Consider the following 19,911-nt stretch of genomic DNA (forward strand, 5'->3'; position numbering starts at 1 on the left):
CAGCCATGCCTAGACGCAGAGGGGCCATCAGGCGTCGGCAACATAGGCCTTACCCACTCAGGGGATACCGGCAGCAGGTGTCCTATCTCACCATGACTGCCGCGCATTGTGTTAAGAGGCTGCGCTTCAGAAGGGAGGTGGTTGCAGAGATCTGCCAGCTGCTTCACAGAGATCTGCGTCCACAGCTGATGTGCAGGACGTCTGTCGGTGGAAGTGAAGGTCACGGTGGCTCTGAACTTTTATGCAAGCGGATCCTTCCAAGCCGCTGCTGGGGACATAGCGAACATCTCCCAGTTCGCCGTGCATCGCTGCATCCGGCAGGTCACCGCTGCCCTTTTCGCAAGGAGACACCAATTCATCTCCTTCCCCATGACCCTAGAGAGGGAGGAGCAGTGTGCAGTCGGATTTGCCAGGATCGCCGACTTCCCCATGGTGCAGGGCGCCATTGACTGCACGCATGTGGCTATGCGGGCACCTATCGACAATGCCGAGGATTACTGCAACCGGAAGGGCTACCATTCCCTCAATGTACAGCTGGTGTGTGACCACAGACAGCGCATCCTAGCTGTCAATGCCCGCTTTCCAGGAAGCAGCCACGATGCATTTATCCTGCACCAGACTACTGTGGCTGACATGTTCCAGGCACAGCCTCCACCAAGGGGATGGCTTATTGGGGACAAGGGCTACCCTTTGTGTACATGGCTCATGACCCCGCTCCGCGCGCCCAGGACCCCTGCTGAGGAGGCATACAACGAAAGCCATCAAGCCACAAGGAACATCATAGAGGAAACGATTGGCGTCCTCAAGCAACGGTTCCGCTGCCTGGATCGTTCCGGCGGATCTCTACAGTATTCGCCGGATAGAGTCTCCCAGTTCGTCATCGTTTGCTGCATGCTGCACAACCTGGCTATCCGCAGGACTCAGGCACTGCCACCTCACGTTGGACCACCACCTCAGGAGGACGAGCAGGAGGACCATGAGGAGGAGGAGGAGGAGGAGGAGTACCAGCCCAGGAGGGAGCCACAAGGTCCAAGGGCCGTCAGCCGGCGGGTTATTGAACGACACTTCTAGGCCCCCTGTCAGGGAATGGCTTGTGGCAATGAACGCACCTGAATGCAGCCGCTCCGCAAGCCCTCAGCCGGTTAACGCAACAACCACTTGAAACATGACACCTGGACAAGCTGAATAAATAAAAAGCTTTATTTAACAAACTCAGGGCCCTTCCCACATGAAACAGAAAAACAGACAAGGCCCCCAAAAAACAGTCAAAAACATATCTCACTCCCACAACCTGGGGAGGAATAACAAAACTTGTCCATCCAATTGGCCTTCATCCTCGGCCTAACCAAGACAAACCCCCCCATACAGAACACAAACACCCCCATATAAAAAAACAGTTGGCAACACACTCTACTTGGTGTGCCGAGAGGGCGAGTCCTTGTGCAGGCTTCTCCGGCCCCTGCCCGACCTGTTGCTCCACCTCAACCTGGGCCCTGTGGGTGTTGCAAGGCTGGGGGAAGGCTCCTGAGGGGCACAATGCGTGACGGCAGATGCCCTTGGGGGTCGGCCTAGACGAGGTCCGGCCCTGGAGGGGCCGGCTGCTGACTGCTGCAGCTGTGGCTGGGCAGCATCAGTCTCACCAGCAGCTCGTCGCAGCTTGGCTGGGGGAGTGGCAGTGGCGGCTGCAGCAATGGGGGCAAGCTGGCTGATGCCAGGCGCTCGCTGGTCGCCAGAGACACTGGCACTCGGCCGGGCTGGCACTGCAGCAAGCGCAGCAATCTGGTGAAGGCCAGACCGCTGTGCTGCAGCAGGGTGGCGGGTGCCCTGGCGATGCGTCCGCGACACAGCGAGTGTGGCAGAAGTGAGTGCCCGAACTGCCCTCGTCTGTGCCCGCATCAGACCAGCCAGTGTCTGCACGGCACCACTCAGGAACTCTCGACTCGCATCCTGTGCTGCCGCGAGTTGGTCGACACCCCTGGCCTGTGAGTCCCCGAAATCGGCCACACTATGAGCCAGGGACTCAATGGCCTGAGGCAACTGTCCCACAACCCCCATGAACTCGGTGTGGCGCCGCTCCGAGGCCGCGGACATTTCATCAAGGAGGCGCACCTCCTGGGCGAGGACCGTCTCCGGACTGGAGGGCGGACTCTCCCTCTGGGGAGAAGGCCGCCGAGCTGCCCGAGCCTTCCCGCGTGCCTGGACGCCACTGGGCCCAGCAACTGCCCTCCCCTGCAACACTTCCCCCCTCTGGGGAGAAGGCAGCCGTGCTGCCCGACCCTTCCCACGTGCCTGGACGCCACTGGGCCCAGCAACTGCCCTCCCCTGCAAAACTTCCCCCCTCTGGGGAGAAGGCAGCCGTGCTGCCCGACCCTTCCCGCGTGCCTGGACGCCACTGGGCCCAGCAACTGCCCTCCCCTGCAACACTTCCCCCCTCTGGGGAGAAGGCAGCCGTGCTGCCCGACTTTACCCGCGTGCCTGGACGCCACTGGGCCCAGCAACTGCCCTCCCCTGCAACACTTCCCCCCTCTGGGGAGAAGGCAGCCGTGCTGCCCGACCCTTCCCGCGTGCCTGGACGCCACTGGGCCCAGCAACTGCCCTCCCCTGCAACACTTCCCCCCTCTGGGGAGAAGGCAGCCGTGCTGCCCGACCCTTCCCGCGTGCCTGGACACCACTGGGCCCAGGAGCTACACCCCCCTGCAACACTTCCCCCTGCCTCTCCTCCAGGCAAGACGTGTCCCCTCCATTGCCATCCCCTGGCGCAGATGAGGGTTCCCCCGATGTGCCGCCTTCCTCTTGGTCCTCGTCGTCCTCCTCTTCCAAGGGACTGGCACTCTCAGCTTCAGGGACCTCCTCCTCACCAGCTGAAAGCAGGAAGGCACAAGCGTAGCTTTAGAGTGAGGACAGGGCGTCAGCGAGGGAGGCATGAGTGTTGGCATTATGCGCATTGGTGGGACAGTGGCAAAGGATGTAGATCTGAAGCACAAGGGGAACGAGAGAGGTCCAAACGGTCATGTCCTTACCATTGGGGCCCAGCACAGGGTCGGCATCTCCAATAGCTACGGGGCCAACCACCCGGGCACGCATGAGTCGAGCCACGCGCTCCTCCAGGTCACTGAGCTCTTGGAACTGGACACGGCCTCCCCCGGTGACAGTCCGGCTCTTCAGATTCTGCACCAGCTTGGCCTGCAAGAGAAAGGACGGCCTCTAAGTACAGTGTGGTGCCCTGTTGTTGTGTGCACTGCCTCCCATGGTCGAATTGCTTGGCCAGTGTGTAAAGTGCAGAAAGTGCTATTGATGATCATGCCAGTGCCATAGCTGCGGGAGGAGGGCTGGCCATTAGGCCTTTGAGGTCCCTTTGCCCATAATGTGAGGTGCACATGCAAGGATGAGGAGGACACTGGAAAGGGTACTCACCCTGACCAACCGAGTGAGGTCGTTGTACTTCTTGCGGCATTGGTCACCAGTCCTGGGGACATCGCTGTTGGCTGAGACCCTCTGGGCGATTTCCCTCCAGGCTCTCCTGTACTGCCTCCTGGGAGCCTTCTTGCCACTGTCCGGGCACAAGATCTCTCTTTTCTTTTCCAAACCCCTAAGCAGCACCCTCAAAGCATGCTCTGAGAAGCGCTGCGCTCGTTCACGGGCCTTCTGCATAGCTTCAGGCGCTATTTGGGTCCACCAGCAGTGTTCAGGCCTAGCTGCAGGGCTCCAATATCCAGGGCGTGGCAGCAGACAAAGTCGACCCTTCCCCCTTTAAGAGCTGGCCGGCGTCAGGGTGTCTGCTGTCAATCAAAACATGACCGCACCTGCGCTGCGCCCGGCCTCGGCGTTATCAGTCTGCACCGCCGGCTTAGCGCCTAAAGATAGGAGTGCAACGCCAGTTTCAGCGCTCGCCCAAACTCCTTGGCCAAAGCTACTGAATATCGGCGAAGTGGCCTCCACTTTCCGGCGGGCGCTAACTTTAGCGCCCGCCCGACTTTACCGCCCCAAAAGTGGCTACACTGAATTTCTAGGCCATGATACCTGCAGCACACTTTGAAGATATGACTTCAATAGATACACCAAGCAATTATATTGGCCCAGAAATTCAGGTATGCACGGAGTACTCATGCATAGGCCCAACGAAAGTGCCAGTTTCGTGCATGCACTGCACATGCGCGGGAAACCGGCACTTCCGTTCCCCTGAAAGAAGAGGTTGACAGGTCGAAAGCGTGCGCAGGAGAGGCAGCGCGTGCACATCGAACTTACTTTTTTTTGCAGGCTTCTCCGGGAGGGTAAGGCTCCAGCAGTTACACTTTTAAAAAGCAGGTGCAAGGCCTGCTTTTAACAAGGTAAGTGGTGAATTAATTAAAATTAAAACATTTTTTCCGCAGGTTTATTATTTTTAAATACTTTAAAGAAAGGTAAGTTTATTTTTAGCCCCATTAGAAAATGTAATTAATTTTTTTTTAAATTTAAATTATTTTTTAAAATAGTTGTTTCATGTAATTTATAGTTATTTTAAAAAAGTGTTTTTTTTTAATTTATTTGAAGTTTTAGTGATGTCTTGGGGCTTTTACGGCTCTTCCTGTCAAACTTATGAATGAAGCATTCCCTGCTGCCATTGGCTCTCCATGGCCCACGTGAACCCAGGGGACACATCGAACTAACTGCGCCCCTGGGATACGCAAGCACTGCGCGTCTGCAGTTGGAGGAGGCCCAGTATCGGAATCCCACGTGGGCCCACAGCTCAATGACCGGCGTGCTAGGTAAGTGCAGGTCGGGGGCTTGTACCCGCGGGAAGCCTCCAACCTGAATTTCTGGGCAATAGTGTTTGTATTGAACTTGGAGCAGTTAGGAGGCTCAAAGTCTGTTAAACCAGCTAAAAGTGATATTAAGAATTGAATGGAAAATCTTCAATAAGAATGGCATCAAACAGAAACCATTGCTGTCATATTGTTTTTATGATGGTTTCTGAAACACCTAAAGGTAGAGACATAATTATGCATGCAGCAGTTGAATTGACAGTAAGAATAGAAAGCATTCAACAGAGAGAATGAATAAGCTTACATCAGCAGAGAACTTCAAAGAAAAAACCACTGCAAAAAGGGTATAAAAGATAGACCTTTTTAAACAGAAAGTCAGAAGTCGCTGAACGGGCCAAGCGTTTCTCAACTTTACAGGCACCATCTGTAAGTTTTTAACTTTGAGTTTCGGGGATCAAATGGTACTATAATTTGATTTTGGTGGATGTTCTGGATTTAGAAATAAGTAAGAAATGTAGAAATGTAATGAAGTAAAGATTTGAAAATAAGGATCTCTAAGAAATAAGAAATGTAAGCTATTTGTATTTTGAATTGTTATTGTTGCGACTGACTAAACAGCTGTTAACTGAATGTCGGTTTATAAATAAAACTATATATTTTTAGAATTGTCTCAAAGAGTATTTCTGTATAAACTCGCGAACCCAATTTCTGTACACTCTTTTGTAAGGAGTTGCAGAATTCTGGGGGGTATTCTGGACCCTCATAATATCCGGAAGGTTACAGTCTAGTTAAACTTATTAAAAGTGCCATCCAGAGGACGGTAACATCTTCCGTCGTTCCTTTCCTTTAGGGAGAGATAGCCTGAACCTTTAGAGCCATTTAAGTGTCTTATAGAATTTGGCTATCTCTAACTTTAGTTGAAGGTGAACGTCTGGGGAATACGTCTGATCTGGGGTAGCCCGAGAAGGGCTAGAACTTGTAATTACCCCTTCACTTGAACCGCTGCAGTCCGTGTGGTGAAGGTACTCCCACAGTGCTGTTAGGTAGGGAGTTCCAGGATTTTGACCCAGCGACGATGAAGGAATGGCGATATGTTTCCAAGGCAAGAGGTCGCGGGTTTGGGCGGTGCTGCCAAAGAAGCCTTGGCAAGTTGCTGCAGTGCATCTTGTAGATGGTACACACTGCAGCCACGGTACGCCGGCGGTGGAGGGAGTGAATGTTTAAGGTGGTGGATGGGGTGCCAATCAAGTGGGCTGCTTTGTCCTGGGTGGTGTCAAACTTCTTGAGTGTTGTTGGAGCTGCACTCTTCCCGGCAAGTGGAGATTATTGCATTACACTCCTGACTTGTGCCTTGTCGATGGTGGAAAGGCTTTGGGGAGTCAGGGGGTGAGTCACTCACCACAGAATACCAAGCCTCTAACCTGCTCTTGTTGCCACAGTATTTATGTGACTGGTCCAGTTAAGTTTCTGGTCAATGGTGACCCCCAGGATGTTGATGGTGGGGAATTCTGTGATGGTAATGCCATTGAATGTCAAGGGGAGGTGGTTAGAGTCTCGCTTGTTGTTCCCGAACATGAGGCCCCTGTGAGGTGACCCTGGGAGTGAATCCTTTGTACATGAGGGTGAACTCTAAGCTGCATGATTTTTCAGTTTCCCAACAACTTCCTACCCATTCCGGGTGGGAAGTCAGCTGGTGGAATTTAAATGAGACCCAGGGGGCAAAATAAACCAGGCCTTATTTCTGGAGCAGCGGATGAATTTCCAACTCTCCTGACCATCGACCTGTCAAAAATCAGCCCGGAGTTAAAATCGGGGGCCACATATCCCGATAAAAAGAAAATAGCAGCCAGCACAGTTTGCAAAAGTAATGATCGTGCTTGACAAATCTCATAGAATTCCTTGAGAAGGTAAAAGATATGGTAAATGGGGGAAATGTAGCAAATGAAGGGTATATGGACTGTAAAAAAGCCTTTGACAAGGTACCACATGCGAGATTATTAGGGAAGCCTAAGGGATATGGAATTAGGGGAAGGATAACAAACTGGATTAAAAATTGGGTAGAAGGGGGAAAATAGGGAGTACAAGTTGAGGATAGTTTTTTCAGAATGTTTGGAAGTGGATATAGTGTCCTATAGGGTTCAGTTCTGGGGCCACTAGAATGCTGCCTGGTATGAGGAAATACAAATATGAAGAAAGAGTTGAAAAATTGGGGTTGTTTTGTTAGAACAACACAGATTAGGGCGCAGAATGTACTCTGCGTGGGGGACTTCAATGTCCATCACCAAGAGTGGCTCGGTAGCACCACTACTGACCGAGCTGGCCAAGTCCTGAAGGACATAACTGCCAGTCTGGGCCTGCGACAGGTGGTGAGAGAACCAACATGAGGGAAAAACCTACTTGACTTTGTCCTCATCAATCTACCTGTCGCAGATGCATCTGTCCATGAGAGTATTGGTAGCAGTGACCACCGCACAGTCATTGTGGAGACGAAGTCCCGTCTTCACACTGAGGTGTTGTGTGGCACTATCACCGCGCTAAATGGGATAGATTCAGAACAGATCTAGCAGCTGAAAACTGGGCATCCATGAGGCGCTGTGGGCCGTCAGCAGCAGCAGAATTGTATTCCACCACAATGTGTAACCTCATGGCCCAGCATATCCCTCACTCTGCCATTACCACCAAGCCAGGGGACCAACCCTGGTACAGTAAGGATTGTAGGACATGCTAGGAGCAGCACCAGGCATACTTAAAAATGAGGTACCAACCTGGGGTAGCTGCAACACAGGACTACATGCATGATACAAAGCGGAGGCAGCATGCTATAGGCAAAGCTAAGCGATCCCACAATCAATGCATCAGATCAAATCTCTGCCGTCCTATCACATCCAGTCGTGAATGGTGGTGGACCATTAAACAACTAACGGGAGGAGGAGGCTCCATGAATATCCCCATCCTCAATGATGGTGGAGCCCAGCACATGAGTGCAAAAGACAAGGCTGAAGCGTTTGCAACCATCTTCAGCCAGAAGTGCCGAGTGGATGATCCATATTGTCCTCCTCCTGGTGTCCGCACCATCACAGAAGCCAGTCTTCAGCCAATACGATTCACTCCACGTGATATCAACAAATGGCTGAGCGCACTGGAAAAAGCAAAGGCTATGGGCTCTGACAACATCCCAGCTATCGTGTTGAAGACTTGCGCTCCAGAACTAGCTGCACCACTAGCCAAGCTGTTCCAGTACAGCTACACCACTGGCATCTATCCAACAATGTGGAAAACTGCCCAGGTGTGTCCTGTCCACAGAAAGCAGGACAAATCCAATCTGGCCAATTACCACCCCATCAGTCTACTCTCAATCATCAGCAAAGTGATGGAAGGTGTCATTGACAGTGCTATCAAGTGGCACTTATTCACCAATAACCTGCTCACTGATGCTCAGTTTGGGTTCCGCCAAGACCACTCAGCTGCTGACCTTATTACAGCCTTGGTCCAAACATGGACAAAGGAGCTTGTTGTGTATGCACCTTTAAGAGAATAACTGGTCTCAGACTGTAGTACCGGCAGTGACCACCCCTGTATAAAAGGCGCTAGAGAGCCTCTGTTGTTTAGCTTCGTTTATGCCTTTCACCAGTAAAGATCTGTTTGTTTTCTCTCCTGCTAGTCCGTGTCTCAATCATTCACGGACTTAACACTGGCGACGAGTTAGAAACGAACTTACCTGCAACTCAGCAGCAGCTCCGACGACGTTGTTGAAGGTCGGAGCCAGAAGAAAAAAGAAAAAAAAAAAAAAAATAGGCCATTGAAACTCGAGAAACGGGCGTCGACCATCAATCATCGATTTCAAAACTTGCAGGAGAGACTGTCCAGAGTCAGGCTGGGTTCCTCGGTCCGCGGTTTCCCAGCTAATCGGGCTGGTGGCAGGTAGTGCTCTGATCCTTCCTGGGCTGCGGCGGGCTGAAGCTCGATCGGGTGGCTTTTCAACGGGGCCGGGCAGCGAGTCGGGAAGCAAGGAGAGAGAGAGAGGGTGGAGCATACAGGGCGCGGCCGGTGTTTCGAAGCTGAGCAGCGTTCGGACCTCAGAAGAGGGAGGGAAGTGTCCCAGAGGGTCCGCTCCACGATGGGAAAATAATAAAAGAAAAAGAATGCGCGCAAGAAACCATGGAAAGCAGCGCTAACAACAGCAGGGAAGAAGGAAAAGCGCAGGAGGCGCCATTTTGTTAAATCGGAGAAGAAGGCAAAGCGCGGGAGGTGCCATTTTAGATTTGCAAGATGCCGAAGACTGGCTGTATCACTGCTTTTGATAATACATTAGAGGACTGGACCACGTATGTGGAAAGAGTCGAGGTATATTTCGAGGCAAACGCTATAGCGGAGGGGAAAAAGGCATCAATATTGTTAAACTTAATGGGCGCTAGAACGTACGGCCTATTGCGGGACCTGATTACTCCAGCCAAACCGAAGGCGAAGAGTTTTAACGAAATTGTTGCTGTTCTACAGGAGCACTTAAACCCTGCACCGCTGTTGATAGCAGAAAGATTTAAATTCCACAGGAGAATTCAGCACAAAGATGAGAGCAATGCTGAGTATCTTATGGAACTACGCAAGCTATCAAAGCACTGCCAGTTCGGAGCAGGACTGGCAGATACCCTACGGGACAAATTTGTCTGTGGACTCCTGAGTGAAGGAACACAGAAGAAGTTACTCGCAGAAAAAGAGCTGACGTTAGATAAGGCTTTCAGCGTGGCAGTATCGTATGAAGCAGCAGCCAGGGGAGCTGCAGAAATTCAACAAAAACCACAGGAATACGGCACCCATGAAATGACACGGGGATTTGCAAAATGTTATCGCTGCGGCAGAACTAACCATGACCAGAAGGACTGCTGGTCCAAAGACAAAATATGCAGACAATGTGGGAAGATTGGACACATTGCACGAGTTTGTAGGCCTGGGAAGAAGACCAGCGACAACAAAAAGGCTACTAAGGAACGGTAAAAGAAAGTACAAAAGATGACAGACAGTAGTTCTGAAGACCAGATGAGCGATAGTGAATTCGGAAACAGGAGACTAAGCTGTCTCAAACTTCACAATGTAATTGCAAAAGAGGATCACCGAACCATTTGGGTCACTCTCACGATAGCAGGGTCCCAAGTTAAAATGGAATTGGATACAGGATCAGCGCTAACTGTCATGAATCGACGAGACTACGAGCGGCTATTTTCACACATACCCTTGAGAGAGGCATCCATCGTCTTGACGATGTATACGGGGCAAAAAGTATACCCCAGAGGAAAAATAAGGGTGCCTGTCGAATACAATGGCAAGAAAATACGGAAATTGTATCTTTACATACTGCCAAATGGTGGACCACCGTTATTGGGACGGGAATGGATCAGGAAGATAAACTTAGATTGGCATTCCATTCATGCAATGACGGTGGACGGTAAAAAAAATGAAGACGTCACTCCTGGACGATTGTCAACAATCTTAGCTAACGCCAAAGAGGTATTTCAACAAGAACTGGGCACGCTTAAAGGAGTAACCGCCTCGATAAAAATAGAAGAGAATGCAGTTCCCAGGTTTTTCAAAGCGAGACCGGTACCATATGCAATTCGCCCAGCCGTCGAGGCAGAGCTGGAGAATCTGGAGAAGGCGGGCATGTTGTCTAAGGTCGACTGGAGCGAGTGGGCGACACCCATCGTTCCTGTCATGAAGAAAACGTTAACCAATAAGTCCGGAGAGCCAAGGAAGATTTGCATCTGTGGTGATTTCAAGGTGATGGTGAACCCTGTCCTTCGCACAGTACAATATCCTCTTCCAAGGATAGAAGACATCTTCGCCTCGCTGTCTGGAGGGAAGCGTTTTACAAAAATTGACCTAGCACAAGCATATTTGCAGATGGAGGTTGAAGAGTCCTCCAGGAAGTATCTCACGATAAACACTCACAAAGGTCTTTACCAGTATCATCGATTGGTATTCGGAGTAGCATCGGCTCCGGCGATATGGCAAAGAGTGATGGAACAAGTCCTGCAAGGGATTCCGGGGACTCAGTGTTACTTGGACACCATCCTTGTAACAGGTGAAGATGACAGTGAACACCTTAACAACCTAGAACAGGTGCTCACAAGACTACGAGAACATGGGCTGCGAGCCAACCGCCCCAAGTGCGAATTTTTTAAGAAACAGGTATCGTATTGTGGCCACGTGATTGATGAAGAGGGGTTACATAAGTCCCCTGGCAAAATTGAAGCGGCTGTTAAGGCCCCAGCGCCTGAAAATGTGTCGCAACTGAGGTCATTCCTCGGATTGGTGAATTACTATCATAAGTTTTTGCCGAATTTGTCGACAATTCTGCACCCACTGAATGCCCTGCTACGAACGGGGGTAGCATGGAAATGGAGCGATGATTGTAAGCGTGCTTTTCAGAAGAGTAAGGACTTAATCACTTCAAAGGAAGTATTGGCTCACTACAACCCATCACTGCCAATCAGGCTGGCGTGTGATGCGTCTCCCTACGGCATTGGGGCGGTACTGTCACATTAATTCCTTGATGGTTCGGAGAGGCCGATAGCTTTTGCGTCACGCTCGTTAACTTCTGCCGAGCGTAACTACACCCAGATTGACAGAGAGGCCCTCAGCCTAGTGTGGGGGGTGAAGAAGTTCAATCACTATCTGCACGGTCAAAAATTTACTCTACTAACCGATCATCAACCTCTTGTCTCCATTTTCAACCCTCAGAAGGGCGTACCGATAATGACAGCACAACGGCTGCAGAGATGGTCCCTTTTCCTAGGGGCACACCAATATGACATCGAGTACAAAGGAACTAAACAGCATGGAAATGCTGATGGATTGTCACGTCTACCGTTGCCGACGGTGGAAGAAGAAGACCTTGCAGTGGATCCAATGGAGTTATTCCACTCGACCATAGTCGAATGTCTCCCTGTGACGAATGCAAACATAGAAAAGGAAACACGGAATGACCCGACACTATCACGGGTCTATGATTTAACGGTGAAGGGATGGCCAGCACATGGCGAACCACTGCTGCCAGCATTCTCGCCGAGAAGAGAACAGCTGTCAGTGTGCAGAGGAACATTGATGTGTGGATCCAGAGTAGTAATTCCACCTAAGTTGACGGATAGAGTGCTCAATGAGCTTCAGGAGGGTCATCTGGGTGGGGTAAAAATGAAGAACTTAGCCAGAGCATTTGTGTGGTGGCCGGGAATCGATAGAGAAATCGAAGAGATGACCAAGAGCTGTGCAGGATGCCAGAAGGTCCAAAACACCCCACCACAAGCTCCTCTGCATCCATGGGAGTGGCCCTCATCTCCATGGCAAAGGGTGCACATTGATTTTGCTGGTCCCTTCATGGACTCGATGTTTTTAATTGCGGTGGATGCACATTCAAAGTGGCCAGAGGCAATAAAAATGTCCTCAACCACCACGGAAAAAACTATCACAGTTTTACGAACCATATTCGCCAGGAATGGGCTGCCTGAACAGATTTGCTCTGACAATGGACCACAGTTTGTGTCTGAAGAGTTCCGGAGGTTCTTAAAGAAAAATGGTGTTAAGCATTACACATCTGCCCCATATCATCCAGCCACTAATGGATTGGCCGAGAGGTTTGTCCAAACATTCAAGGAGGCTATCAAGGCAATGTGTAATGAAGATATACCCCTACAACACAAGGTGGACAACTTCTTGTTTGCCTACCGGAATGCGACACATGCGGTTACCAACCAAACTCCAGCCATTATGTTCTTCAATCGAAGACTACGATGCCGCTTGGATTTGGTTAAGCCAAACGTCCGAAGAGATGTGGAGAACAGGCAGTTTCAGAATATGAATGAAAGGCCGACCAGGAGTTTTAAGATAGGTCAACCAGTTTTGGCCCGGGACTACCGCACTGAGAAATGGCAGCCAGGAACGATTTGTACACGACAAGGGCCTCTCATGTATACCGTGGACGTTGGGGAGAGCATTGTAAGACGACATGCTGACCAGATTCTAGAGTCACTGGAAAACGTCAACTCCACACCACGATCTGATACACCTGGTGAAATCGACGTTCCAATTGCAGCTACCGCAGAACCGGTAATATTGGAAGCAGATGAACCAAACAACGACATTGATTCCGACTCAACATTGCCAGAAGAACCTGATACCCCAAAGAGGCGTTATCCAGACAGAATCAGGAAGCCTCCTCAAAGAGTGAACTTATAATTGCTTAAACTTAACCAATGTATCTAGCAACAGTAATTGTGATTGTAATTCGTAAATGAATGTTATGTACTGTTTATCTAAAAGGGGAGGAATTGTTGTGTATGTACCTTTAAGAGAATAACTGGTCTCAGACTGCAGTACCGGCAGTGACCACCCCTGTATAAAAGGTGCTAGAGAGCCTCTGTTGTTTAGTTTCGTTTATGCCTTTCACCAGTAAAGATCTGTTTGTTTTCTCTCCTGCTAGTCCGTGTCTCAATCATTCACGGACTTAACAGAGCTGAATTCCAGAGGTGAGTTGAGAGTGACTGCCCTTGACATCAAGGCAGCATTTGACCGAGTGCGGCATGAAGGCGCCCTAGTAAAACTGAAGCCAATGGGAATCGGGGGGGAAATTTCTCAACTGACCTAACAAAAAGGAAGAAGGGTGTGGTGGTTGAAGGACATCACTGCAGGAGTTCCTCAGGGCAGTGTCCTAGGCCCAACCATCTTCAACTGCTTCATCAATGAACTTCCCTCCAACATAGGGTCAGAAATGGGGATGTTCGCTGATGACTGCACAGTATTCAGTGCCATTCACAACTCCTCAGATAATGAAGCAGTTCATGCCCGCATGCAACATGACCTGGACGACGTTCAGGCTTGAGCTGATAAGTGGCAGGTAACATTCACGCCACAGAAGTGCCCGGCAATGACTATCTCCAACAAGCGAGAGCCTAAACACCACCCCTTGACATTCAATGGTATTACCATCACCGAATCCCCCACCATCAACATCCTGAGGGTTACCATTGACCAGAAACTTAACTGGACCAGCCACATAAATACTGTGGCAATAAGAGTAGCTCAGATGCTGGTTATTCTGCGGCGAGTGTCTCACCTCCTGACTCCCCAAAGCCTTTCTACCATCTACAAGGCACAAGTAAGGAGTGTGATGCAATATTCTCCACTTGCCTGGATGAGTGCAGCTCCAACAACACTCAAGAAGCTCAACACCATCCAGGACAAAGCAACTGTTTGATTGGCACCCCCTCTACCACCTTAAACATCCACTCCCTCCACCACCAGTGTACCGTGGCTGCAGTGTGTACCATCTACAAGATGCACTGCAGCAATTCGTCAAGGCTTCTTCAGCAGCACCTCCCAAACCCATGACCTCTTCCATCTAGAAGGACAAGGGCAGCAGATGCATGGGAACACCACCACCTCCTCATTCCCCTCCAAGTCACACATCATCCTGACTTAGAAGTATATCGCCGATCCTTCATCGTTGCTGGGTCAAAATCCTGGAAATCCCTACCTACCAGCACTCTGGGTGTAGCTTCACCACACGGACTGCAGCGGTTCAAGAAGGCAGCTGACCACCACCTTCTCTAGGGCAATTAGGGATGGGCAATAAATGCTGGCTTTGCCAGCGACGCCCACATCCCATAAAATCAAATAAAAAAATTAAAATTTTCCAGCCATTATGTTAGAAATGTTTAAAATTCTGAAAGGATGGGATAGGCTAGATAAAAGCAGCCTGCTTCCAGTGGTTGAGGGGTCTAGAACGAGAAGCAATTGATACAAGATTAAGAGATTCAGAACAGAGAGCAAGAAAAGTTTCTTTACACAGGGAGTTGTGAGGCTGAGGAATTAATTTCCTGTTTAGTAGTTGACAGAAACTAAGTCAACATTCAAGATTATATTGGATTGGTGGATGAAGGAAAAGGGGATGGAGGATATGGGAAGAGGGCAGGTAAATGTGATTAAGAATATTTGCCCACATGGAGGTCCTCACTACTGCATTGAAGTGGCAGCTTAAGTCCATAGTGAAGCTCTGACCCAGAAGCAAAAGTGTTACCACTGAGCCAATGGAACACAAATAGCAGAAATGAAATACGTTTGTCTTGTATTTGAAAACTTCCTGTACAGTTTGATTTGTGCTGCTAGCAGAACAGTATATGCATGCAGAAGATTGGTCCACCTTCCAGACAGAGAGAGTGACATTGAGAGTACAGAGAATATTTACTTATTTCAGGACAAAGGGAAGAATGTATGGGGACTTGAAATGGGAAGCATTCAAGGAGATTGTTAATGGAAACTATCCTCTAGCTTGCAGATGCCAAAGGTATTTGCTCCACAGTGATCTGCTCCACCTGTTCATCAGAGGATTCATGCTCTGTGATTTCCAGGAGGATACCTCTTTGAATGGGAAGCTTGTGAAGAATGCAGCAAAACACAATAATCCTTGAGCCTTTTCTTGGATTATACGAAGGATACCTTTCTGCCCTATCAAGACACCAGAAATTTTGCTTCTACATGCTGAAAGTGTACTTGCTAATGGATATGGCGATGGCATGTATGTTAGCTCCACTAGCGTAACCGGATATTGTAATGGAGCCAAGATCAAAGGCTTGCATTGGTAATTCTGGTCACCCAGCAGTCAACCTTGACCCATCCTTCACCCTCCATGAATTTAAGCTCATCCAAAATGCTACTGCCTCTATCCTATCCAGCACCAAGTCTCAAATGTCTATCACCCCTGTCCTTGCTGTCCTACATGGCTCTCCCCACCTTCCTCTCCTCCTTTACACCTCCCTTAAAACCCACCTCTTCAACCAAATTTTGGTCACCTCTCCTATTATCTCCTTCTTTGGCTCGGTATCCATTTCTCTTTCTTATGCCTCTGTGAAGTACCTTGGGACATTGTTCTACATTAAAGGCATTACATAAATGCAAGTTGTTGCTGTTGCTGACATTGTCATTGATAACCTCACTGGGAGGCAGATCTACTCCTGCCTCCTTTCCAACCAGCAATCTGGATGTTGGGAAGAAGCTGGCATTCAGGTCATTTCAGGAATGAAACTATGGCTTACCTGGGTGTCTGGCTCGGGGCTGCACTGAAAAATACTCAGAGATATTGACCTCTTTATAACGGGGCTGATTGGCATCTTACAAGAAACATTTGAGCCAGTGGCATCAGCTGGCCACCCGAGTGTCTTGTCTGTGCAGCATACTTCACTTGGGGTCACTCTCTCTGTCTGGAAGGTGGACCAATCTTCTGCATGCATATACTGTTCTCCTAGGAGCACAATCAAACTGTACAGGAAGCCTTCACTCCCACCTGGATGTTGCAAGTTACAGCTGCACAATGCAGGCACACCTTCCATGGGGTGCAAGTAAGACAAAAATGGTGGGGGTTCAGACCAGGCCTACCTCCTGTCCTGACGTCAATATGGAAATCTTAGATGCATTTCCCACTCCGCTGAAGTGACTCCATCGTGACTGCTGCCAGGGCATCTGTCATTCATGTGCATGATTCTGTGCTGATGGGCACATACAAAGTTAATATTGATTGAATGGAATCCCTTGTGGTTCGTGTATGGGGCAGCATTAACTGGACCAGGTGGTGTTATATGCATGTCATCAATGATGCACTGGACTTTTGGGGAATTCTGCCACTTAAAAAAAGTGATCTCTCCTGTGATAAAAATGATGTATCTAATATTCCTGGTAACCCGCTTCATCACCATAATTGTGGCGGGATTGGACTTCTGGCTGCCAGTCTGCCCCAGCCTCGATCCTATCCCAAATTCAGGAGATGGGTTCATTTGCATAAAAGGGGTAGGCATCCACCATTTATACAACTCCCTGGGCATTCATCCTACAGGGTGCCAGTAATTCCAGAGCAGCACCTTTCTACTCCATTGATGAGAGGAATCTTTCCGGTCGAAACAGTACAGATTTCTGACTTACCACTTTTGTCTAATTGCCATTTGGAAACCGGCAATGTGGGCCTCACTCCCACCTGGGTGTTATAAGTTACAGCTGTACGATGCAGGCACACCTTCCATGGGATGTAAGTAAGACCAAAATGTTGGGGGTTCTGACCAGGCCTACCTCCTGTCCTGATGTCAATATGATAAAAGCACGCGCACAAGAAGCACATGCCCTCACGATCAATTGAAATTTCTTACCATGAAGAAAAAAGAGGCAGAGACCCAGAAGAAGTGGGTCTCACTACAAATTCTAACCACCCTACCCCACGTATGCCTTGGCAGCAGCCATCAAGGACCAAAAAAATTGGGACTAATTTATTTTTGTCTCCGTCTGAGTTTGGTGGCTGTCCATGTAAAATTCAGGCATTGTACCCGCTAAAGCCAATGAGCTAAAAATTTAGCTCCGTACCACCCGACGTTTCAGTGCTATAGGTGCCATTTTGTGATGCCATCTTGCTGAGGGTGGTAGGGCAGGTGTTAGGAGCGTGCACTGGAAGTATGTAGAGTAGGCAGCTCACAATGTCAATCAGCGATTTGACGCCAGCGCTGCTATTTTCATCCTCAACGCTTGAGCGAACCTCCCACAGCTGAACATGTGTTCAACAGCAGCAAGGACCCCCTACCAATGATACTTAAAGGGATCAGCAACCACTCTAAGGTAAATTGCTGATTAATTTCTACTGGCTCTGTGTTAGTTTGTGGAAACGTTTGGAGCTTTCTATAGCTGTTTAAAGTTGGTGAGGTGACAGGGAGTGGTGCTGCAAGTGGAGATGGCCTTGGTTCTGACTTCAAGGGTTCTGGTCAGATCACTTGCTCCCAGTCATGGGTGGTTTAGTTGTCATCCCCCTTGGCTTGCAGCATAACAGGGAGATGGAACGAAGACAACGAAGAAGAGGACAAGCTGCTCGCAGAGGGAGGAGGAGGGAGAGAAGGGCTCTCAGCAGGAGGCCTTACCCACCTAGGGTCTTCCGAGAGCAATTCTCTTACCTCAGTCCGAGCCAGAAGCAGTGTATGAGGCATCTGCTCTTTATGAAGAAGATGCTCACAGAACCCTGCAGACCTGTAGCCTCACACCAGGGCAAGGATAACACTGCCAGCGGCTGTGAAGGTGACCATGGCTCTGAATTTCCTCACATCGGGATCCTTCCAGGCTGGAGCAGGTGACATCTGTAACATCTCCCAGTTTGCCGTCCACTGCTGCATAAGAGAGGTGACAGACGTTCTTTATGCCAGTACAGGGAACTTCATTGTCTTCTCTCTGACCAGAGTGAAGCAGGCGGAGCGTGCACATGGCTTTGCCAGGATAGCGGGCTTCCCCATGGTGCAGGGCGCCATCGACTGCACACATATAAATGCTGAGATACACCGCAACTGCAAGGTTTACCACTCGCTGAATGTGTAGTTGGTGTGAGACTATGCTCCACAAATCATGATGGTGAATGCCCGGTAACCTGGCAGCAGTCATGATGCTTTTATTCTGCGCTAATCCACTGTTCCCTCAATCTTTCAGCCAGCACAACAAACCAAAGAGTGGCTAATGGGCGACAAGGGCTAGCCGCTGACCACCTGGCTCATGACTTCTCTCCGTAACCCAATCACAGCATGTGTACAATGAGAGTCATGCTGCCACATGGAATCTGATAGAGCAGATCATTTGTATCCTTAAACAATGCTTCCACTGCCTGGACCGCTCTGGAGGAGCCCTACAGTACTCATCAGAGCACATCTCAAGATTCATCATGGTCTGCTGCATGCTCCACAATCTCGCCATCATGAGGGCACAGCCCTCGTCACCAGGCATACAGCGACCAGCTGAGGAGGAGGAGGAGGAGGAGGAACAGGAGGAGGAGAAAGCGGAAGAGAAGGAAGCATAAGAGGAGGAAGTGGAAGGGAGGAGGCAGCCCAGACAGCCCCTTTCTGCCCGGGCTGACTGTGATCGACTCATCCGACTGCGGTACCAGTGAACGCAACCCCAAATCCCCATTCAAAATTTGTTCCAAACCTTCCCTTCCCTCTCTTACTGACCATCACTGCATCCTCTTGGCCACAAACCTGAAATGAAAGTCAGCACAAAACAAACATTCCAATCCAACTTTATGCATTCCATTAGTGCCTGTCTTCAGTGTCCTTTGCCTGTCCTACTGCTCTTATGCAGTGCTACTCCAGTGGCTGTAGCATGGCTGGTGGAAGACTGCTGATTTTCAGTGGGGGAGACTGCAGATGGCCTTGTAGGATGAACTCGAGCACCACTGGGCCTAAAAGGCCCGGTTATGGACTGCACCATTTCAGCATAGGCGGCAGTAGTCTGGGCTGGCTGGCTGACAGGCAACAGCAAGGGCACTGGTGGTGTGGCAGTGGTGGGAGGATGAATGCTGTCATCCTGGGAGAGGACAGCGCGTTCGTGCTCCACGGAGTCAAAGCCACTCCCCTGGGTGGCACCTCAGCATTCCTAGTAATCTGTTGGAGGACAGATTTCTGGACTGCTGTCACATCCTTTTTCCACACTGGTAAACACAGCTGCAATGGCATCAGTCTGAGCTTGCATGACAGAAGTCTGAGCTTCCACTGCAACACTCAGTCATTGGGTGGCTTCTGCTTGTGCTGCAATGGAAGCTGAGACATCAATCATCAGAAATCGTGCACTCCAAGCTCTGCGCAAAGCCCTGTGCAAGGTTGGTGCCGGACTCCTCCTTGCTCCTTCACATTGCCCTCAGGCTTTCTGGCAGGCCTGCCAATGCACCAAGCATTTTGTTGTGCATACCCATCAGCGTTCTTCTGTAGGCTGCCCCATCAAAGTCCTCATCCGGGTCCTCTGCAGCAGGACTTGTGTGCGACCTTGCCCTCTGTGGAGCTAACACCTGTGCTAACCTTTCCCCCTTCCCTAGCTGCAGCCACTCATGCCCGGTGACTCACCACATGTAGATCCCACCTCTAAATTACCCACTAAAGTCTGTGCAGTGCCAGTATCTGAGCTGGTGACTGCGAGTGTTAGATTGAGTGAAGGTGTTTCTTCTTCATCATCACTCTTCTCTCTCTCTTCTTCTTGCACCACTGGCTGGCCAGGTTGGATTTCTTGGGTCTCTGAAATGAGAAAGGTACGAGGGTTGGGTTGTGGTGAGGGGAGGGGGGGAAAGCAAGAGGTGCATGCTTACTTGTAAATCAGAAGAGATTATGGGATGAGGGGG

This window comes from Somniosus microcephalus, chromosome 1 (genome assembly GCF_052327205.1).
Source record: "Somniosus microcephalus isolate GS21.2 chromosome 1, FLI_Smic_1.0, whole genome shotgun sequence".
NCBI classification, from domain to species: domain Eukaryota; kingdom Metazoa; phylum Chordata; class Chondrichthyes; order Squaliformes; family Somniosidae; genus Somniosus; species Somniosus microcephalus.